At 38.6% G+C, this 5,000-nt stretch overlaps 18 non-coding genes across 18 annotated transcripts; all 18 read right to left on the bottom strand.

Annotated features, from left to right (window-relative positions):
* Nucleotides 1-88: 88 nt before the first annotated feature.
* On the bottom strand, nucleotides 89-160 carry Trnap-ugg (transfer RNA proline (anticodon UGG)). Its single transcript has one exon. It is a non-coding gene; the product is annotated as a tRNA-Pro (tRNA).
* A 154-nt stretch (nucleotides 161-314) lies between these two features.
* On the bottom strand, nucleotides 315-386 carry Trnap-ugg (transfer RNA proline (anticodon UGG)). The gene has a single exon. It is a non-coding gene; the product is annotated as a tRNA-Pro (tRNA).
* A 154-nt stretch (nucleotides 387-540) lies between these two features.
* Trnap-ugg (transfer RNA proline (anticodon UGG)) lies at nucleotides 541-612 on the bottom strand. The gene has a single exon. It is a non-coding gene; the product is annotated as a tRNA-Pro (tRNA).
* Nucleotides 613-766: 154 nt separating this feature from the next.
* Trnap-ugg (transfer RNA proline (anticodon UGG)) lies at nucleotides 767-838 on the bottom strand. The gene has a single exon. It is a non-coding gene; the product is annotated as a tRNA-Pro (tRNA).
* Nucleotides 839-992: 154 nt separating this feature from the next.
* Nucleotides 993-1,064, bottom strand: Trnap-ugg (transfer RNA proline (anticodon UGG)). The gene has a single exon. It is a non-coding gene; the product is annotated as a tRNA-Pro (tRNA).
* Nucleotides 1,065-1,218: 154 nt separating this feature from the next.
* Nucleotides 1,219-1,290, bottom strand: Trnap-ugg (transfer RNA proline (anticodon UGG)). Its single transcript has one exon. It is a non-coding gene; the product is annotated as a tRNA-Pro (tRNA).
* A 381-nt stretch (nucleotides 1,291-1,671) lies between these two features.
* Nucleotides 1,672-1,743, bottom strand: Trnap-ugg (transfer RNA proline (anticodon UGG)). The gene has a single exon. It is a non-coding gene; the product is annotated as a tRNA-Pro (tRNA).
* A 381-nt stretch (nucleotides 1,744-2,124) lies between these two features.
* Trnap-ugg (transfer RNA proline (anticodon UGG)) lies at nucleotides 2,125-2,196 on the bottom strand. Its single transcript has one exon. It is a non-coding gene; the product is annotated as a tRNA-Pro (tRNA).
* Nucleotides 2,197-2,576: 380 nt separating this feature from the next.
* On the bottom strand, nucleotides 2,577-2,648 carry Trnap-ugg (transfer RNA proline (anticodon UGG)). The gene has a single exon. It is a non-coding gene; the product is annotated as a tRNA-Pro (tRNA).
* Nucleotides 2,649-2,802: 154 nt separating this feature from the next.
* On the bottom strand, nucleotides 2,803-2,874 carry Trnap-ugg (transfer RNA proline (anticodon UGG)). The gene has a single exon. It is a non-coding gene; the product is annotated as a tRNA-Pro (tRNA).
* A 154-nt stretch (nucleotides 2,875-3,028) lies between these two features.
* Nucleotides 3,029-3,100, bottom strand: Trnap-ugg (transfer RNA proline (anticodon UGG)). Its single transcript has one exon. It is a non-coding gene; the product is annotated as a tRNA-Pro (tRNA).
* A 154-nt stretch (nucleotides 3,101-3,254) lies between these two features.
* Trnap-ugg (transfer RNA proline (anticodon UGG)) lies at nucleotides 3,255-3,326 on the bottom strand. The gene has a single exon. It is a non-coding gene; the product is annotated as a tRNA-Pro (tRNA).
* A 154-nt stretch (nucleotides 3,327-3,480) lies between these two features.
* Nucleotides 3,481-3,552, bottom strand: Trnap-ugg (transfer RNA proline (anticodon UGG)). Its single transcript has one exon. It is a non-coding gene; the product is annotated as a tRNA-Pro (tRNA).
* Nucleotides 3,553-3,706: 154 nt separating this feature from the next.
* On the bottom strand, nucleotides 3,707-3,778 carry Trnap-ugg (transfer RNA proline (anticodon UGG)). Its single transcript has one exon. It is a non-coding gene; the product is annotated as a tRNA-Pro (tRNA).
* A 154-nt stretch (nucleotides 3,779-3,932) lies between these two features.
* Trnap-ugg (transfer RNA proline (anticodon UGG)) lies at nucleotides 3,933-4,004 on the bottom strand. Its single transcript has one exon. It is a non-coding gene; the product is annotated as a tRNA-Pro (tRNA).
* A 154-nt stretch (nucleotides 4,005-4,158) lies between these two features.
* Trnap-ugg (transfer RNA proline (anticodon UGG)) lies at nucleotides 4,159-4,230 on the bottom strand. Its single transcript has one exon. It is a non-coding gene; the product is annotated as a tRNA-Pro (tRNA).
* Nucleotides 4,231-4,384: 154 nt separating this feature from the next.
* Trnap-ugg (transfer RNA proline (anticodon UGG)) lies at nucleotides 4,385-4,456 on the bottom strand. Its single transcript has one exon. It is a non-coding gene; the product is annotated as a tRNA-Pro (tRNA).
* A 154-nt stretch (nucleotides 4,457-4,610) lies between these two features.
* Trnap-ugg (transfer RNA proline (anticodon UGG)) lies at nucleotides 4,611-4,682 on the bottom strand. The gene has a single exon. It is a non-coding gene; the product is annotated as a tRNA-Pro (tRNA).
* Between the last annotated feature and the right edge of the window lie 318 nt (nucleotides 4,683-5,000).

Here is a 5,000-nt window from a genome sequence, read left to right as displayed (position 1 = left end):
TAAAACAAGTCAATTAACAAAGTCTCTTTATAAATATCATCAAAAAGTATGGGGTTTGCTACGATCATAATGAAAAATGTAAGACATCGGGCTCGTCCGGGATTTGAACCCGGGACCTCTCGCACCCAAAGCGAGAATCATACCCCTAGACCTACGAGCCAGACACAATAGTTACTTCATAGCACAGATTGTTAATATACAGTGAAGTAAGTCCATTTAATTCATGTAAAACAAGTCAATTAACAAAGTCTCTTTATAAATATCATCAAAAAGTATGGGGTTTGCTACGATCATAATGAAAAATGTAAGACATCGGGCTCGTCCGGGATTTGAACCCGGGACCTCTCGCACCCAAAGCGAGAATCATACCCCTAGACCAACGAGCCAGACAGAATAGTTACTTCATAGCACAGATTGTTAATATACAGTGAAGTAAGTCCATTTAATTCATGTAAAACAAGTCAATTAACAAAGTCTCTTTATAAATATCATCAAAAAGTATGGGGTTTGCTACGATCATTTTGAAAAATGTAAGACATCGGGCTCGTCCGGGATTTGAACCCGGGACCTCTCGCACCCAAAGCGAGAATCATACCCCTAGACCAACGAGCCAGACACAATACTTACTTCATAGCACAGATTGTTAATATACAGTGAAGTAAGTCCATTTAATTCATGTAAAACAAGTCAATTAACAAAGTTTCTTTATAAATATCATCAAAAAGTATGGAGTTTGCTACGATCATAATGAAAAATGTAAGACATCGGGCTCGTCCGGGATTTGAACCCGGGACCTCTCGCACCCAAAGCGAGAATCATACCCCTAGACCAACGAGCCAGACACAATACTTACTTCATAGAACAGATTGTTAATATACAGTGAAGTAAGTCCATTTAATTCATGTAAAACAAGTCAATTAACAAAGTTTCTTTATAAATATCATCAAAAAGTATGGGGTTTGCTACGATCATAATGAAAAATGTAAGACATCGGGCTCGTCCGGGATTTGAACCCGGGACCTCTCGCACCCAAAACGAGAATCATACCCCTAGACCAACGAGCCAGACACAATACTTACTTCATAGCACAGATTGTTAATATACAGTGAAGTAAGTCCATTTAATTCATGTAAAACAAGTCAATTAACAAAGTCTCTTTATAAATATCATCAAAAAGTATGGGGTTTGCTACGATCATAATGAAAAATGTAAGACATCGGGCTCGTCCGGGATTTGAACCCGGGACCTCTCCCACCCAAAGCGAGAATCATACCCCTAGACCAACGAGCCAGACACAATAGTTACTTCATAGCACAGATTGTTAATATACAGTGAAGTAAGTCCATTTATTTCATGTAAAACAAGTCAATTAACAAAGTCTCTTTATAAATATCATCAAAAAGTATGGGGTTTGCTACGATCACAATGAAAAATGTAAGACATCGGGCTCGTCCGGGATTTGAACCCGGGACCTCTCCCACCCAAAGCGAGATTCATACCCCTAGACCAACGGGCCAGAAACAATAGTTACTTCATAGCACAGATTGTTAATATACAGTGAAGTAAGTCCATTTAATTCATGTAAAACAAGTCAATTAACAAAGTTTCTTTATAAATATCATCAAAAAGTATGGGGTTTGTCTACGATCATAATGAAAAATGTAAGACATCGGGCTCGTCCGGGATTTGAACCCGGGACCTCTCGCACCCAAAGCGAGAATCATACCCCTACACCAACGAGCCAGACACAATAGATACTTCATAGCACAGATTGTTAATATACAGTGAAGTAAGTCCATTTAATTCATGTAAAACAAGTCAATTAACAAAGTCTCTTTATAAATATCATCAAAAAGTATGGGGTTTGCTACGATCATAATGAAAAATGTAAGACATCGGGCTCGTCCGGGATTTGAACCCGGGACCTCTCGAACCCCAAAGCGAGAATCATACCCCTAGACCAACGAGCCAGACACAATAGTTACTTCATAGCACAGATTGTAAATATACAGTGAAGTAAGTCCATTTAATTCATGTAAAACAAGTCAATTAACAAAGTCTCTTTATAAATATCATCAAAAAGTATGAGGTTTGCTACGATCATAATGAAAAATGTAAGACATCGGGCTCGTCCGGGATTTGAACCCGGGACCTCTCGCACCCAAAGCGAGAATCATACCCCTAGACCAACGAGCCAGACACAATACTTACTTCATAGCACAGATTGTTAATATACAGTGAAGTAAGTCCATTTAATTCATGTAAAACAAGTCAATTAACAAAGTCACTTTATAAATATCATTAAAATGTGTGGGGTTTGCTACGATCATAATGAAAAATGTAAGACATCGGGCTGGTCCGGGATTTGAACCCGGGACCTCTCGCACCCAAAGCGAGAATCATACCCCCAGACCAACGAGCCAGACACAATACTTACTTCATAGAACAGATTGTTAATATACAGTGAAGTAAGTCCATTTAATTCATGTAAAACAAGTCAATTAACAAAGTTTCTTTATAAATATCATCAAAAAGTATGGGGTTTGCTACGATCATAATGAAAAATGTAAGACATCGGGCTGGTCCGGGATTTGAACCCGGGACCTCTCGCACCCAAAACGAGAATCATACCCCTAGACCAACGAGCCAGACACAATACTTACTTCATAGCACAGATTGTTAATATACAGTGAAGTAAGTCCATTTAATTCATGTAAAACAAGTCAATTAACAAAGTCTCTTTATAAATATCATCAAAAAGTATGGGGTTTGCTACGATCATAATGAAAAATGTAAGACATCGGGTTCGTCCGGGATTTGAACCCGGGACCTCTCGCACCCAAAGCGAGAATCATACCCCTAGACCAACGAGCCAGACACAATAGTTACTTCATAGCACAGATTGTTAATATACAGTGAAGTAAGTCCATTTAATTCATGTAAAACAAGTCAATTAACAAAGTCTCTTTATAAATATCATCAAAAAGTATGGGGTTTGCTACGATCATAATGAAAAATGTAAGACATCGGGCTCGTCCGGGATTTGAACCCGGGACCTCTCGCACCCAAAGCGAGAATCATACCCCTAGACCAACGAGCCAGACACAATAGTTACTTCATAGCACAGATTGTTAATATACAGTGAAGTAAGTCCATTTAATTCATGTAAAACAAGTCAATTAACAAAGTTTCTTTATAAATATCATCAAAAAGTATGGGGTTTGCTACGATCATAATGAAAAATGTAAGACATCGGGCTCGTCCGGGATTTGAACCCGGGACCTCTCGCACCCAAAGCGAGAATCATACCCCTACACCAACGAGCCAGACACAATAGTTACTTCATAGCACAGATTGTTAATATACAGTGAAGTAAGTCCATTTAATTCATGTAAAACAAGTCAATTAACAAAGTCTCTTTATAAATATCATCAAAAAGTATGGGGTTTGCTACGATCATAATGAAAAATGTAAGACATCAGGCTCGTCCTGGATTTGAACCCGGGACCTCTCGCACCCAAAGCGAGAATCATACCCCTAGACCAACGAGCCAGACACAATACTTACTTCATAGCACAGATTGTTAGTATACAGTGAAGTAAGTCCATTTAATTCATGTAAAACAAGTCAATTAACAAAGTCTCCTTATAAATATCATCAAAAAGTATGGGGTTTGCTACGATCATAATGAAAAATGTAAGACATCGGGCTCGTCCGGGATTTGAACCCGGGACCTCTCGCACCCAAAGCGAGAATCATACCCCTAGACCAACGAGCCAGACACAATACTTACTTCATAGAACAGATTGTCAATATACAATGAAGTAAGTCCATTTAATTCATGTAAAACAAGTCAATTAACAAAGTTTCTTTATAAATATCATCAAAAAGTATGGGGTTTGCTACGATCATAATGAAAAATGTAAGACATCGAGCTCGTCCGGGATTTGAACCCGGGACCTCTCGCACCCAAAGCGAGAATCATACCCCTAGACCAACGAGCCAGACACAATAGTTACTTCATAGCACAGATTGTTAATATACAGTGAAGTAAGTCAATTTAATTCATGTAAAACAAGTCAATTAACAAAGTTTCTTTATAAATATCATCAAAAAGTATAGGGTTTGCTACGATCATAATGGAAAATGTAAGACATCGGGCTCGTCCGGGATTTGAACCCGGGACCTCTCGCACCCAAAGCGAGAATCATACCCCTAGACCAACGAGCCAGACACAATACTTACTTCATAGCACAGATTGTTAATATACAGTGAAGTAAGTCCATTTAATTCATGTAAAACAAGTCAATTAACAAAGTCTCTTTATAAATATCATCAAAAAGTATGGGGTTTGCTACGATCATAATGAAAAATGTAAGACATCGGGCTCGTCCGGGATTTGAACCCGGGACCTCTCGCACCCAAAGCGAGAATCATACCCCTAGACCAACGAGCCAGACACAATACTTACTTCATAGCACAGATTGTTAATATACAGTGAAGTAAGTCCATTTAATTCATGTAAAACAAGTCAATTAACAAAGTCTCTTTATAAATATCATCAAAAAGTATGGGGTTTGCTACGATCAAAATAAAAAATGTAAGACATCGGGCTCGTCCGGGATTTTAACCCGGGACCTCTCGCACCCAAAGCGAGAATCATACCCCTAGACCAACGAGCCAGACACAATACTTACTTCATAGCACAGATTGTTAATATACAGTGAAGTAAGTCCATTTAATTCATGTAAAACAAGTCAATTAACAAAGTCTCCTCATAAATATCATCAAAAAGTATGGGGTTTGCTATGATCATAATGAAAAATGTAAGACATCGGGCTCGTCCGGGATTTGAACCCGGGACCCTTCGCACCCAAAGCGAGAATCATACCCCTAGACCAAGGAGCCAGACACAATACTTACTTCATAGCACAGATTGTTAATATACAGTGAAGTAAGTCCATTTAATTCATGTAAAACAAGCCAATTAACAAAGTCTC

Source organism: Euprymna scolopes, chromosome 2, assembly GCF_053919585.1.
Source record: "Euprymna scolopes isolate OS-2025 chromosome 2, ASM5391958v1, whole genome shotgun sequence".
NCBI lineage: Eukaryota > Metazoa > Mollusca > Cephalopoda > Sepiida > Sepiolidae > Euprymna > Euprymna scolopes.
The sequence above is the reverse complement of the archived record's forward strand: the minus strand, read 5'-3'. Positions and strand labels throughout refer to the sequence as shown.